The 16,618-nt window shown below is 48.1% G+C and overlaps 1 protein-coding gene and 1 pseudogene across 1 annotated transcript in view; one reads left to right on the top strand and one right to left on the bottom strand.

Moving 5' to 3' along the window:
- DCAF15 (DDB1 and CUL4 associated factor 15) overlaps positions 1-16,618 on the bottom strand; it is a 324,736-nt gene that overhangs the window by 112,844 nt on the left and 195,274 nt on the right. The gene's annotated exons all lie outside the window — the stretch shown is intronic.
- On the top strand, positions 11,711-12,914 carry LOC144773277 (thiol S-methyltransferase TMT1B pseudogene; annotated as a pseudogene).

Here is a 16,618-nt window from a genome sequence, read left to right as displayed (position 1 = left end):
AGAAGAAAACAGTGAAATCGGACCTGGCTGTCAAAGTGGTGGATGGTGAAACTTTGGCACAATTCCAGCCGATCGCTCTGAGCGTGGTTATGCAGGAATTAAGCCGTTGTAAGTCAGGGTCACCCGACGACCCTTGTCCACCTAAACTCTGGAGCACTATAGCTGACTTTGTGGCTCCCACAATACATCAGATTTGGAATATGTCCATCTCCTCCGGGGTGTTTCCGAAGTTATGGAAACATGCCACTCTCCTGCCGCTAAAGAAAAAACCAAATGGGGATCCAAAGGACCCTAGTAATCTTCGTCCGATTTCTCTGTTGGCAGCGCCGGGTAAAATGTTGGAGAAAGTAATCCAGCGCCAGCTAAGTAAATTCATTGAAGAAAACAGAATATTGCATGAGACGCAATCAGGCTTTAGGCCCGGCTTCAGCACTGAGACAGCACTAATTGAGGTGGCAGAGTCAGTAAGGTGGACGATGGATTCAGGAGACTCAGCGATGCTGGTGTTCCTGGATCTGTCCGCCGCTTTTGATACGGTCGACCACGCTAGTCTGCTGATGCGACTGGCTGAGATAGGCATCCAGGACCAGGCACTGGGGTGGATACCGTCGTATCTGACTCAGAGAACACAGAAGGTGGCGCTGGGGACCGTTTCCTCAACACCCAAGGTCCTCAGCTGTGGCGTCCCTCAGGGGTCGGCACTTAGCCCACTATTATTTAATATATACCTGGCTCCACTCTTTACGTTGATTGCCAATTGGGGGGGTCAAGGCAATCTCATATGCCGACGACACCCAACTGGTGTTTCCGTATTCGGAGGTGTCGAAGGCGTCCTTTTCGAGTTTCAAGGGCTGTCTCCAAGATGTTGCATGCTGGATGAACACAAACAAATTAAAACTTAATGCAAACAAGACGGAAGTGATCTTTTTTGGCAAAGGCCCCCCTCCACCCTCAGAACTTTGGTGGCCGGCAGAGATGGGACAGGCCCCTTCGCCTAGCCATACGGCAAAAAATCTGGGGGTGCGGTGGGATGACAGTTTGTCCTTTGCCTCGCACATCCAGCAAGTAGTAGGCTGCTGTCTGAGTAAGCTGAGGAATCTTCGCAAGATTCTGCGACTCCTACCAGAGAGCTGCCGAAAAACAGTAATCCATGCCACAGTGACATCTAGGCTGGATTACGCAAACGGCCTCTATCTGGGCTTACCTAAGTACCTAATTCAGCGGTTGCAACTGGTCCAAAATGCGGCTGCGAGGCTGTTAATGCGGATCCCTTTCAAGCATTCGGTCTCTCCGCACCTTCTTTCACTTCACTGGCTACCAGTAGCCAGTAGAATCAAATTTAAGGCACTTACGCTGGCCTTTAGAGCTCTGTATGGCACCTGCCCAAATTATCTGAGAACTCGACTGCCGAGATATACCCAGGCTCGCTCTCTTCGCGCCAACTGCCGCGTTCAGCTTGCTGTTCCACGAGCAAAAAGGGCTCGGTTGGGTGGACAAACTTTTTCTGCCAATGTGGCGGCACTCTGGAACATCCTGCCCCCAGCGCTTCAGCAGGCCCCCTCCGAGCTCTGCTTTAAGCGGATGATGAAGACCTGGCTTTTCACCCAATCGCGCTAGGCGCTAATACTCTAGTCCTCATGGTCAAACCTGTTCTTTTTAGCGCCGGGACACCTCCTTGTGCGGTAGCTGTTCGCGCTTTATAAAATGCTGTATTATTATTATTATTATAATTATTGACGTGAGAGCTGCCGGGCCCTCAACATTATAACAAACATTGGCAAACGCAAAAATTGTTTTTGGTCTAAAAACAGCACACACTGCCACATTAGTTACTGGCACTGAACAAAACTACTTTGCGTACCGATATGCTCCTTGTGAAAGAGCAGAATGCGGTCACTCACAGTGAAGCCAGCCGATTCTGAGCGAGAGAGAGAATTTTAATAAACACGAAAAGTCATAGTTAACGCCAGTCCAAATTAGGGGCCCAATTATTAAAGAAAGTCTCAAAAGTGCACCTTTGGTATATGGCTTTCGTGAATTCACAAGAATTAACATTAGTAGGGCAAGAAATTGTACTTCTACAAAATATTTGTGAACTGCATTTCAACATGAGCAAATCTGCATGTGTAGATTTGCTCATGTGAAAACCTAGATGTTTGAAAGTTCATTTTCCCTCCAACTACTTTTTTCCCAACTCTGAAAGAAGGTTTACGTCTGCCACTCTCAGGAGTAAATTTCCAACATATCTCAGTATGGGAAAGATTAGAGAAGATTTGTTGAAAACCCTTAAAACATGCAAGTTAGTAGGTTTGCACACTCAAAGGGACATTCCAACCCTGGAACTACTGCTTACCACCATCATCAGTCCCAGTATGTAGATCTCCGGAAACATGGCAACATAAAATGATTACTAGTATTCAAACAATACTATGGTATATGCCCTGGTATAATCAGAGAGGCCACATAAGAGCTCTTATTTAATGACATTGCTGCCATAATTTGTGGCAGCACTACATCGCACCAAAGGGACAAGTGGATTTTGTTACAGGACAAGTAGATTTATGAAGCAACCTGCCCCATGGACAAGTAGATATTTTAATAAGTTCCACACCCCTGCAAGTTTAGCCTATCGGATGGATCGCATGTCTGAGAGGTTGGACAAGCATACTGAACGCATAGACATGGCGGATCGCCGCATATCCGATGCAGGAGATGCAGCACAACAACTTGAATTCAAACACAAAAAGGTGGATAAACTCATGCAGAGCCTGGCGGCCAAGACGGAGGATTTGGAGGCAAGATCTAGGCGCTGCAACCTGCGCATTCTAGGAGTTGCGGCGACGACCCACACGGGCAATAGGAGACCTACATTGAAAGTCTCCTGACCACCCTCCTTGGTAAGGATATCTTCTCTCCTGTCTTCATAGTGGAGCGAGCGCATCGCACGCTGGCGCCACGTCCGGCAGTTGGAGCAAAACCGCGCCCTATTATCGCCAAAATCTTGAACTATAGGGACACTGCGCTCCGGAGAGCCCGAGAAATTGGGACCCTCACACATGAAGGCATGAACATCTCCATCTACCCAGACTTTACCTCTCAGGTCCAAGAGGCAAGGAAGAAATTCTTGGATATCAAGCGGAAATTGAGAGAGAATGATGTCCCATACACTATGCTTTATCCATCTCGCTTAAAGTTAACTCTGGAGGGGAAGAGTGTGATCTGTAACACCCCGCAAGAAGTGATTAAATATCTGCAGGCGAATCACCCCCATGTACTGAGACGCAGATCGCCACGAGGCCAGCAGATTGAACAAGACCCCCCCTCGGATGCAGAATGAGAGACTACCCTCCTTGGATTTATATCCTTAAATTGAGGTTGCTACTGTAGAGAGTCTGCGGACAGCCTGTTAAATGTTCTTTCTATTTTTTCTGTTTATAAATCCCTTACAGAATGTCTTTATTCATTCCTGTATATGACCATGATAGCAAGATAGAGCCTTACACAACATGCTCTAATGCGGTATAGACTCCTGAACTGAACAGCTTATACGCTATAATACCCTATTACTATTTACTCGTGCTGCTGCGAGTATGGCTTGATCCCTCAGCATCTTGGTGCTGGGGGTATGGCGGGCGGCTCCCGGCCCCCCTTTGTGTGATGCACATTGTTTGCCCTTTTTGAGGGACCCATGTATGGACAGACTGTAATGATGTGGGTACTCACTTGTATTTTTCTTAGTTTTGGGCAGAAGATTTCGGGAGAAGATTTGGGGATTAGGCTTTGTCATGTTTGGGATGGCGAAGTGGGTGGGGGGAGGGGGTTGGGAGTTTGATACGATCAGAACAGTCACTGCACGTTGTTGTCACATCACTACTTGTGAATCTAGAAACTTCTGCACACGTTTGAAATGCACACGGTATCTATATGTCGCATGGCGGATATTCAGTGGCGATGGGTGACCACCTGAAGTTGATGACGTGGAATGTTAGAGGCCTAAACAGCCGCAAGAAAATACGTCAGGTCTTTGCTTACTTAGATAGGCATACTATAGACATAGCGCTTCTGCAAGAAACACACTTGCTCCCTAGTAAAGCTAGGACACTTGGGTATAGATGGGCAGAGCATTCCATATCAGCCACATACTCCTCCTATGCCCGAGGGGTATCGATCCTTATACGTAAGGGGATTCAGTTTCAGACAGACCATACGGACGTAGACCCGCAGGGTAGGTTCATTATTATCACTGGCACACTGCGAGGCACGAGAGTAGGTATCGTTAATGCTTATGGACCTAATGTGGACGACCCAGATTTTTATGGGACTATTTGTTAAATTACTGGATCTGCCACCAGTAGAATGGATCTGGGGCGTGGACCTGAATGTTACCCTAAACTCCACTTTAGACCGATCTCAAGACACTGTTGAACACCACAAGCGGGCAGCGGACACCCTTCTTACTGGCATTGATGAATTTAACCTTCACGATGTCTGGAGGGAACGACACCCCACCCTACGAGAAAGTACACACTTGTTCACAGCACACAACAGCTGGTCGAGGCTTGATTATTGGTTACTGACTGATCGGGCGTCCACTTGGGCCGCCGACATATTGCACCTCCCAAAAACACTGTCAGACCATAAACCGGTTCTTTTAACATTAGCTATCCCCACATATATGCCACCTCCCTTGATATGGTGCTTTTATGCGGCGGCGCTGCTGGACCCTTTATATAAGGAAACACTACACGGCCATAGAGGAATTTTTCGACATCAACAGTAAAACAGTGGACAGCGCAGGCACACTCTGGGAGGCCTTTAAAGCAACAATACGTGGGGTCTGTATTGGCACTACTGCAGGGATATTGAAAGACATAAGGACGCAACTACAGAACTGCGAGCAGGACATCAAACTTTTAGAGACAGACTATGAAGCCACGCACGATGCAGCAAATTGGGGGCAATACGAGAGGCGGTCACACGATATAACGACCTAGCAGAGGAGGAAATACGATACACATCCAAACGTCACAGGGCACGCAGACTAGGTGAGGGTGGTCGTCCAGGCCGCATCCTGGCACAGAAAATACGTACAAGCCGCAGGAACCACATAGTTACACAGATAGAGGATGATGAAGGACAAATACATTATGACACCCCTGGGATTCTGGCCACATTTGTTAAAACGTATGGCGACTTTTACACTACACAACATACAGCCACTGAACCTCAAATTTTTCAATATATTGAGGACATAGCGCTGGTATGGCTTCTCAGATGGCTTACAACCATTAAAGCCTTGCCGAACGGGAAGGCGCCAGAGCCCGACGGATTCACTGGCGAATTTTACAAGACCTACGCAGAAGATATTGTCCCCCATCTCCTCTAAATGTATGAAGAGGCCCATAATAACGGCACCCTTCCGCAAACATTGAGAAGCACTCATAGTTGCAATTCTAAAACCTGATAAGAACGCATCTAAGGCGGAGTCATACCGACCTCTGTCATTAATCAACACAGAGGTAAACATCCTTTACAACGAAACTTTTACCACGCAGTGCTGTTACAACGCAAGTATTACAACGAAAACCTTTACAACGCATTACACTGGGGGGCGCTCTAGGATAGGGAATAGGTTTAATTTACTATCCAACACCTTCCCTAGTGTCCACGGGGACTGGAGTTGGACTAGTAAATTAAACTATTCACTATCCAGCACCCCCAAGTGTAATGCGTTGTAAAGGTTTGCGTTGTAATACTTGGGTTGTAACAGCATGCGTGGTAAAAGCATGCGTTGTAACGTCATACATCCAACACAGATGTTAAAATACTAGCCAAAATCATAGCCACAAGATTACAGCCACTTATGTCCACGATTATTTTACCCGATCAATCGGGTTTCATCCCTGACCGATCCACCGCGCATAATTTGCGCACGATCTTTACCTTAATGCATCAATTAAACCCGGATCTCAAGGCTGTGGCGGTGCTGCTAGATGCGGCCAAGGCCTTTGATTCGGTAGAGTGGCCCTACATGTTTACTATTTTAAGGCGGATTGGCCTACCCCTATGAATGTTAACATGGATCAACCTCCTATACATGAACCCCACAGCCCGCATTAAAGTGAATGGCTATATATCGGAATCAATACCCATTCAGCGAGGCACGCGACAGGGCTGCCGGCTTTCTCCCTTACTCTTTGATAGCTCTAGAACCCCTAGCCTGTAAAATACAACAAAAATACACCCATACCGCACTTAGATTCCAATTACGGCCCATCAGTATCTCGCTTTATGCTGATGACATGGTCCTCTACATCCGGGACCCTGAGGATAACCTCTCCCCTGTACTCCGCGAATACGTGAAATTTTGTAGGCAATCAGGTCTACATATAAACTGGAGTAAATCCGCCGTAATCCCCTTGACTGACAGCACCAGCGCACCACAGCTAGACTTTCCTCTTGTGTGGCAAGATGACCCAATTAAATACTTGGGGATATGGGTACACAGGGACGCAGAACTAGTAATCAGACAAAATTATGGGACAGCGATTGACCGCATAGAAGCGAAGATACAGAGGTGGATAACACTTCCCCTGTCCCTGGCTGATCGGATCTCCCTGCTAAAAATGGTGATGCTGCCGAAGCTATTGTATTTATTCGTCAATATACCTATCACTCCTCCCGTGTCGGTTTTTGCCAGACTTCGGACGGGGTTTGTTAAATTGATTTGGGCAGGAAAGCAATCTAGGATCAGCCTTCGAACACACCCTCCCCTTTAGTGCAGGGGGCTTCATGGTCCCAGATGCCTATCTCTACTATCTATGCGCGCAAGCGCACTTCGCTTACTACTGGCACCACCCAATGCAATATTTACCACACCTAGCGGTTGAACACGGAGACGCTAATCCGATACCGCTCACAAGCATTATGTCACATACCAGACCTCAACTCACATTGCAGGAGATAAACACAGTACACACCACATCCCAAGCGTGGGAGCGGCTCAGTCAACTGGCACACAAGAACCCTATATACGCTCCGAACCTTCCATTAGCCTTTCACTCTAGATTATCGGTCACAATGGAAAAGAACAATATGGCACTCTTGGAACAAGTGGGCATATCGAAGCTAGGGGACCTATACCCGAATGGCACATTTATCACACAGGATGACTTCGCGTATATCAGCAATCAAACACTGCTCTTCCGCTTCCTATACCATAGAATAAAAGCAGCTGCCCGAGAACTATACCCCTCCTTTCCTGATGAACCCCCTACTCTGCACTCACTGCAACTACTACTAACTTCACCTAATCATGCGCACATCATATCCAAACTATACAAGCAGATGCAAGCAGAGATAGGAGATGACAGTTCAGGCGCGAGACATGGTCTGTAATGCTAGACACACCTCTCACAGAGGAAGAATGGACAGCGAGCTGCACACTGATCACACTTCTAACTCCAAATGGGAACCTGCGTCTTATTCACTATAAGTATATTCATCAAGTATATCACACTCCCCTAAAATAGTTGAAAATCAGACTACGAGATGATGCAAGGTGTGCACGGTGTGGGACAGATCAAGCGGACTTCGCACATCTTGCTTGGTGCTGTGAGAGAGTGCGGCAGTATTGGGTCGCAGTGACCACCCATTTGGCGCTGATGATGTCCTGTAACATCTCATGCACACCTAGAGTATGCTTACTTGGTCTTGATGTACCACTAAAGGCAAAGGGAAAGAAGCTTGTATCCATACTACTATTGCTAACGAAGCGTAGACTATCCATGTACTGGGGCGGCAGACGCGCCCCAGCGGTTAAAGATTGGTTGGTGGACGCTACCTACTGCAGAGATAACTTTCTGATATATGCTGAGGAGTTGCCAACTATCTCTAGACCCTCAGACATCTGGGAACCGCTATCTGAGTATTTACGAGACAACCCGGATCTGACTAAAGCGGTCTCTGACACCATGATTCAACCTTAGACATTACCATCTATAATTATTGCTTGGTATGATTTGATTATTAAGCTCTGTAATTGCGATGTATTTCTGATACTTTACTGCATATGTGATTCGCATTTTGGATCTCACAGTGGAATTCTAGGATTTGTATGTTTAGTGCTTATGACTGCTGCATGACCTGTTTTTTTGTTTTTTCTCGCCAGATTGTACGAGATAAAATTGATAAATAAAATAATTTTAAAAAAAAGTTTTGTAGTTTCAAGTCAATATCGGGCACATAGACTGCTAAAGTATATTACAAATCAACCTGAATTTCAAGTTTGAGTGGAAGTCAAGTGCACCTGTTATAACTTTCATGGTATTAAGCAAACTTTTCCATACACCCATGACACCTGTATTTTCGTTTTTTGTAACTTCATATTTTTCCAAAAATGAAAGATCCGCAGGGCTCAGTGAGTTGTCAGGCTGACCTAGAATAGGATCTGCAGCATTCAATGAAATATCAGCTTGTCCTAGGATCTGAACACCCTGAAGATTGTTTATATTATCCATTTTTACCGGAATTAAAATTGCCCGGTCATCCAGTAACTGGAACGGTACCTGATCATCACCACATTTCTCTAAAGCAAATATACTTAACATATTCTTCTCATTTATTATCTCTAAAATTGGCATTCCTAGATTCTCACCTTTATCAGCCCCAGACACGGGCATCCCAGTTATCAAAAGGTCTTGGCACACTTTGTTAACCTGCACATCCTCCATACAGATAACAGATGCATCACTAACATTCAAGGGCATAGTGCAGTTTTAGAAGTCCAAAGAAATAACCATCGACTGATCAACCTTTACACCAGGCCGCGTCTTCCATTGAGACTCCTCCTTTATGTACTCATAAGTTGGAGCAGCATGGACTTGGGCATTGACTACCATTTTATGCGTTGATTTTTTCATCACAGATACATCTTGGCTTAATTGAACTGGTTGTGTTGATTGTATGGGGCTGAGCACTTGATTTCCAATGACTCAGCTCCTCAGGAAGTATAGAGTCCTCAAGTTCTGCTTGTTCTTTATTCACAGTTTCCAATGCGGGGGGTGAATTGACATCACCATTACCCTAATTTTTTACGACACCCTTCTGCATAAAGACATCCTTAATACTAAGCTGGGAATAGTTGGTCCCTCTCCTATAGAGGATGGGGTACTAATTGGCCCCATACCCTTCATGGGAGCCCCCGGGCTTGAGTTTGGGCTTGACCCAGTTCTTTCCGGTACACTCTCGTCGCCTGTCTCAATCATCTCTTGGGGATTTCTTTTTTTAGAGTGGGTTAGTTTTTTCCTAGCCGCTCTTCACCTTTTTAGGTTTTGCCTGGCGAAAAGATGCGCTCTGCGCATCTTTTTCGCGCAGGCGAAATCCTGATGAGAACTGTAGTGTGGCTTTGGTTCGGCCCTCGTCATTCATTGGCTGGCTCCATAAATGGAGCCTAGCCATTGGACGAGGGGCCTGTCCGTCAATGCCGGACCAGATTCGGGGGCGTTCCCGACATTCTTTGGCTTTTGCCGACGTCACGCGACGTCAGCCGAAAGCCGGGAACGCCCCCGAATCTGGTCCGGCATTGCCGGCACCTGCCTCTGCCTTCCTGCTCGGGACATTGCACAAAAGTCGCTCGATAGCCCCTCCCTCCCGCTCCGTGGCAGCCCGTCTCCCTCCCTCTCCTCAGGCCGGCCAGCCGAAGGAAGCAGCCGTCCGCCTCCAGCCAGGGCCGCGCTGGGATTGGCCCAGCCGGCCGAGCCTCCACCACGTCATCGGGAGGAGGAGTGGAGAGCAGGAAGCAAGAGATCTGCCGGAAGATGTCCAGGTGAGTGCTTTGTTTTTTAGTTTGTTGCTTTGTCCGTGTGTGTGTGTCTGTTCCCGCCCCTCACCCTCCCGCTGTCAGTGTGTGGCCGTTCCCGACCCCCCTCCCGCTCTTTGTGCCTTTCCAACCCCCCCTCCTAGCCGGCACCCGCCTTCCTGCTCCGGCCAAGGGTCGCCTACAATCCCTGACGAACCCCAACAGCTCTCTTCCACCAAGGGAGAATGTGCACCAGCAGAGGCAGGCAGTCTCTGACTCAACTGTCTCGCACACAAGGCTCGTGGTTCAGGCGGGGAGTCTCTGGCCTACTCTCGGCCTACTGCGGGCACCGGAGCCGGCCGATAACGTAGCCCTGCAGCCCAATTCCTGCCAGCTCCCCACTGCATCGCGAAACTCGAAGTCCGCTCCTGTTCGGACTTCGGGACAAGCAGTCGCGCCCCCCCTTACCGGGTACAGTTGTTCACGCTAGCTCCTCAGAAGGGCAGCAGGGGCAGCCTACGACGCCAGCAACAAGAGGGCACTCGCTGGCTTTGTCCCAGACTTTCCAAGGCTCCGGCGTCACAGTTGGGTGCCGCCGATCTCTCTGCGCGGCGGCCTCACAAAAGGTCCAGCAGTCAGCCCGATCGGCGATGACAGGTGTCCGTAGACCGCTCCCCGTCCAGAATTTCGGCAGCTGACTCAGGTAGGGCAGGATATTCCGCGGTGGCCGGCAGAGCAGCACTACAGCACTGCCATCTTGCCGCGCGCCAAGCCACGCCCGCGGGAAACACTGAATTAGGTGTTTGAATACACCATGACCCCAAATTGATGACATGTGAAAACTATGGCACTGCTCTCACAAAATTGGAAAGCCAGGTTGTGAGATGGGTCCTATTGCCACTATCAATAGCCGACAGAATTGCAATCCAGAAAATGGTGTTGCCCCGCTTTATTTTTCTATTAACAAACATACCCACAGCACTCACACAACAGTTTTTCACAAGACTGCGCTCCTGTATGACCACCCCTACATGGGCAGGCAAACAACCCAAGGTAGGGTGGAAGGAGCTTACTCTGCCATATACACAAGGTAGTTTCGGGGCCCCAGACTTGCCGCTTTATTATCTTTGCACCCAAGCACAATACGTGCATTATTGGATACACCCACATGCATATCTATCGCACGAGGCACTGGAGAACGATAGTGATCATCCACTGCCATTTTATTGCTCCCAAAACGGTACACTCCACAGGCCGAAATTAACCCAGTGCACAATACAATTACAGCATGGTACAAGACGGGCTAATAAACTCCCGGCATATGCCACCGGCCCTGCCTTACAACACCATCCTCAAATAACAGTGATGCAGGAGAATAAAACGCAAAAACTTCTGGGCGAAATGGGACTGCATACAATGATTGAAATATTTCCCAATGGCTAATTCATAACACAATTGGACGTTATCCCAGCTGCTAACCGCACGCCGCTAATGTTATTTGCATATTTTAGATTACGAGCTGTAGTGAGATATTTATCCTACATTTCCTGAAGAACCCCCAACGCACAATACCCTAAAGCACTCTAGAGCATCGACTTGTAGCAAATATTTATTTATTCGTTACTTCTTTATAAAAAAACAAATTAATTAATTACATTTCCTTGCATAAAGGAATAATTCTGGACATGATTGGCAATCTATTTATCGTGTACAAAATATATACTATTAATTCCAGCTTTGTGTGCTATGGAACACCCTTGTTTGTAACGAAAAAACATACCGGTAACCTGAATGTGGACTCATCTGTGCATATGGTGTGCATTATTCCTACAAAGTAAATCCAGCGCAGCTCATACACGCATCAGCTCGAGAGCGCAGACCTCAGAGGCGGCGGCGCCCTCGGCTCCGAACATGGGCCTTCTCATAGCCACCCTTCAGGGGGGCATCATGCTGCTGACCCTGCCAGTGCACCTCTTGGCTCTCTTAGGAGTATGGCAGCCACTAGCCAATAAGATGTTTCCGTACGTGTTGGCCACATTTAGCCACGTCTACAACCGGAAGATGCATTCCTTCAAGAAGACTCTTTTCACCAATATGCTAGACTTCGCCGGCCCCGGGGGGAAGCTCAACATTTTGGAGGTCGGAAGCGGAACGGGAACAAATTTCCAGTTTTTCCCGCCAGGATGCCGAGTCACGTGCACGGATCCGAACCCAGACTTCGAGCGCTTCCTGGGCAAGAGCGTTGCAGAAAATGACCACGTCCGGTTCACGCGCTTCCTCGTGGCGTCTGGGGAAGACATGTCGGCGGTGGCCAGCGGCTCCGCGGATGCTGTGGTCTGCACGCTGGTGCTGTGTTCGGTGCGGAACGTGGAGGGGGTCCTCAAGGAGGTGGTGCGAGTCCTCAGACCGGTGAGTATTCTGTAGTGCTATTTTGAGATGTACAAGTTTAATATGGCAGCTGACTTTCACTTTCTCTGAGTCACTATTTCGAAGCGCAGATTACAAGGGAAAACTCGGCAAAGCAATAGCTACGACCTATATATTGGGCAAATGGCACTGGTTTCCTGACCCACACTTCACATGAATTATGTCAAAGCTGAGATTATTACTTGTTCACAAATTACATATTTTAGCCAATAGAACGTGTGCACTTTCTAAACTTGTAGGATTGCACATTCATAAAGGTTAAAATTTACAGAGACTTTATCTGCCAGCCTATGGCGTTACTTACCCAAGCGAAGGGTCGTTTATAGGAATTCCATTCCATTGTTTGATCCTCTACCCCTTTCCTAAACAATTCCATGTTCCGCATTTTATGCAGTCTATGCTTCATAGCATGTATGGAAAACTTGGAATCACTGAAAAATCATAAAAATAATGCATGTAGGAGGCAAGAAATGATCCAGGCTTTGTAGGCAACAGGCACCTCTATGTAGGATCCTGGGCAACACCCACCCTCTTGCTGAGGCAGATCTTTATCTTTTTGTTAGGAATGTCGCAAAGCACACTTTTGAAAACACTGCACTTCACGTGCACAACTCGACTTGTGTCATTTGTATCGGTGTAAACCTACGATTTTGTGTACTTGACTGTACGCTTCTCCACATTTTAGTAAGTCAATGCCAAACATACTTTTATGATGCTAGTAATACAAAATATATATATCTCTCTCAAAAATAATATATATATAGATAGATACACATAGAGAGAGACAAATTGTGTTTATAATTTTTGAACTACAGTAACTCATTATTCCTCTAATAACTAGTATATCTTTTCCGGAAAACCAACTGGCTCTGCAGATTTTCCTTTATTTATTCCAGTATTTTCTAAAGTGTTAATTTAGGGAATTGGATATCCTTAAACAAAGTAGCTTAACTTCCTAGTTGAAATATTCTCTCTATAGGTCAGAACTATGATCTTGAAACTCCAAATATATTTCCCTTACATTTTCTATTGTTGTTGAAATATTATTTCTACTTTTTTTGGCCTTTGTCTTCTACAATAGAATGACATTCCTAGCATACAACTCTCCAAAAGCAACCCCACCTCAGCTTACTCAAATTATGATTCAGAATGCCTTACGCCTAAGAGATGTTTACGTGCCTCTGTTGCCTGCAATGTGTGGGGGCTCGCAGTGTGTGTGGGGGCTCGCAGTGTGTGTGGGGGGGCTCGCAGTGTGTGGGGGGCTCTGTGTGGCTGTGTGTGTGGGGGGCTCTGTGTGGGTGGGTGTGTGGGGGGCTCTGTGTGGGTGTGTGTGGGGGGCTCTGTGTGGGTGTTTGTCATTTGCGAGAGATTAAGCTATTGGCATTGTAAATGACAATGCCATTTATTTATGTTAAAAAAACATAAATAAAAATAATGTCAAGAGCAATGCCAATAGCTCTAACTTTAACAAAGGCAAAACCATTGCATTGTAAATGCTTGTTTGTAGCTGTTCTTAAAAGGACGGTTGCACTTGACCTCTCACACGCCCAGATCTCGTTGTGCAATTTCAAAAGAACACACAACAGAACCTTGAGGAGGTTCCCGATTTCCGGCTAGCTCCCCTATCTGCAGTTACACCCCTTGAAAAATGCAAAATTCCAAAAGTTCCTCTCGGAGAAGAGCCTTTCAATTTGTACAAGTGCTATTTCCTAGAGCACCACTTGAAAACTGCAACATTTCAAAAGTTCCTTTAGGAACAGAGCTTTTCAGTTTGTACAAGCGCTATTTCCTTATTGGAATTTTTTCTATACTATAACCACTTTGATATAGGGACCCTCTAGGCGGCAAGGAACACCTATGCTAAAACAAGCTCAAGCGTAAGCAAGCGGGCAGGTAAACACCACAGCTCTTACCCCCTAGCCTTGCTTTGGTGCACCGTACAGCGGCAACAGGGAAAGGAGTGTACCGGTGTCAGGTCTGTGTTCCAGGAGGGGATAGAGGGAATGCAACAGGGTGCAACCATAGACACCCAAAAAAGGGGTTGGGGGGGGGGGGGCGGGGGTAAGAGTGGATTTGCCCATGCCTACATGGAAGTTGCAGCTGATGCCAGGAGCCAGTCCTGATCCAGTCCCCAATGTCTCAAACACAAGCATCGCACGTATGTGAGAAGAGGCCAGCTCAACAGGAGATACATTGTGCATGCATCTTCAGGCAGTCACCCCTCCTGGGAGCCACCACCATCACCATCACCTACAATTAGGTTTAGGCCCAATGTGACCCCCGGGCGCACACCAGGTTTTACGCGTTTAGCAGCAAATGCAGTGTGGCACAGGTGAGAAAGGGTGAATGTAGCCAGTCATAGCCTGTGCGTGCATCCCCAGTGGAGTTAGTCGCTGAAAGAACTGTTCTGACACCTGCGGTAGGCCACAGGCCAGACACGACCCCACCAGTGTTCGTGCCGCTGCCCGCAAACAGAGCATGGCTAAAGCTCAGTGTTAACAAACTTTTTATGCCTTATCGCCCGGTCTGAAGCCCAGCAGGGACACAAGCACCCGGACGGAGCCGTAAACCATCACAGTGCTGCTTGCAGTCAGGCCCGTCCACCACACAGCCTAGGCCCAATAAGACCTCCAGGCTCCTACCAGCTGCCGCACACCGAGGGGGATGCGGTAACGCGCCACACCCCCGATTCCTTGTGGAAAGTGACTGCGATGGATGGCAGCTGGCATGGCCAGTGCCCCTCGTGTATCTGCTGTGAATACCAGTAGTGTGGACATCAAATTCAGGAGCCTCTTTTCGTTAAGAACATTAAAGATTGTACCACAGCAGTACTGCCCCCTCGTTTCACTCTGGCACACCAAAAGCCTTGTGTGTCAGCTGGTGCAGGACAGTGAGGGGAGTAGAATAGGGTAGATGACGAGTCAGAGGCCTCACGGTTTTTAGGTCTCGCACCTGGCGACGCAGCGCGAAGCGCTGTCGCCAGCAAGATCTATTGTTACTGACTTGGCTCGGAGGGGAGACAGGAGATGGGCACGCGCAGGGGCGATTGGAGGCTGTGAACACGCACGTACAGACGTGCGTTGTGCACATCTCCTGTCCCCCTCCTGTCCTCATAAGCCTCATGCAATTTCACTTTCTCGCGGCGCACTTTACACATACCGGCTCTTGTTGGGACTCTTACCGGCTCTTGTGAGGGCTCTGTGCTACTCCTCGGCTGGTCTTGCGTCTTCAGCCGGTCATCGCAGGAACAAGCGGGGCTCCATCGAGCTCACAGGTGCCCCGCCTAAAATCCTGCTTTGGCACAGCACTCACTCAAGTACGGCGGCTTTTCAAGTCGGCACGCACCGCAGGCCACGCGGCGCCAGGCTGACTCTACGTTAGAATGGGGGTAAAAAGTTCCAGGTACCGCGCATGCGCGGGCAGCCCTCGCGCCAGGCTGACTCGGTTTAACCCTTGTGTTGCTTTTGCTCCTGCCCTTATTGCCTCTGTGTTGTTTTCTTTTGGGGGGGGTTGGGGGGGGGTTCTGTAAAACAATTACGTCTGTGTCACCCACAGAGAACATGCTGTTGGGGAAGGGCCTTGTCCCGGACGTGTGTTTACAGTAGCAGCTGCGCTCCCAGCCAAGTACAAAGCACACGACTGAAGGTCGCGGGGTGTCTGTACTCGGAGGTCATGACACTTGATGGCACTGGAGTCATGGGGGGGTAGGGGTGTCCATCTCCCAGCTACCTTGACTGTAAAACATACCCCCTAGCCTCTTGCAATCCCATCTTAACCTGCTGTGTTCATATAGATACACACTGGGGGCGCACACAGTGCATGCTGCTATGTGCTGTTTTTCCCAAGGTGCTCATGGGTCATTCTGATCAATCAGTATTTCTGTGTGTACGGGGAGAGGTGTACCTTTGTAGGTACAAAAGTGTTACTATCTGTTGCAGTAAAACTGTGGTAGTGCTATAAAATGGTGACGATTTATTGAGCGTAAGTGGCTAGAGGGAAGCCTTCATCAAACGTCATTGGCGTGAGCAGCCTGCGCTCGGCTCCTCGTCCTCCCTTTCTTCCACCAGGTGACCTTAGACACCAGGTGCTTCCCTCGCTCGCCTGTGCCACATCCACGGTCACCTGTTTCCTGTATACAGCAGGTGCAGTGCTGTGCCTCGGGGCAGGAGGTCGTCCAAATCTTGTCTTTAGAGCGCCTGAAAGTGTGAGTGTTGTGGCTAGCACAGTCTCAGTGCTTGGACTCCAGCAGCCGACTACTCCATCCTACTCACTGGATATTTCCTTGTGGTGGGCATGTCTTGCACTGTACATCTGTGTATGTATGTATAGCAATATTTATATAGTGCTTACTATCCGTATCTGGGGTTCCTAAGCACTTGCCAACATGGGTAG

The sequence above is a fragment of the Lissotriton helveticus genome, chromosome 1_1, assembly GCF_964261635.1.
Source record: "Lissotriton helveticus chromosome 1_1, aLisHel1.1, whole genome shotgun sequence".
Taxonomy (NCBI): domain Eukaryota; kingdom Metazoa; phylum Chordata; class Amphibia; order Caudata; family Salamandridae; genus Lissotriton; species Lissotriton helveticus.
The sequence above is the reverse complement of the archived record's forward strand: the minus strand, read 5'-3'. Positions and strand labels throughout refer to the sequence as shown.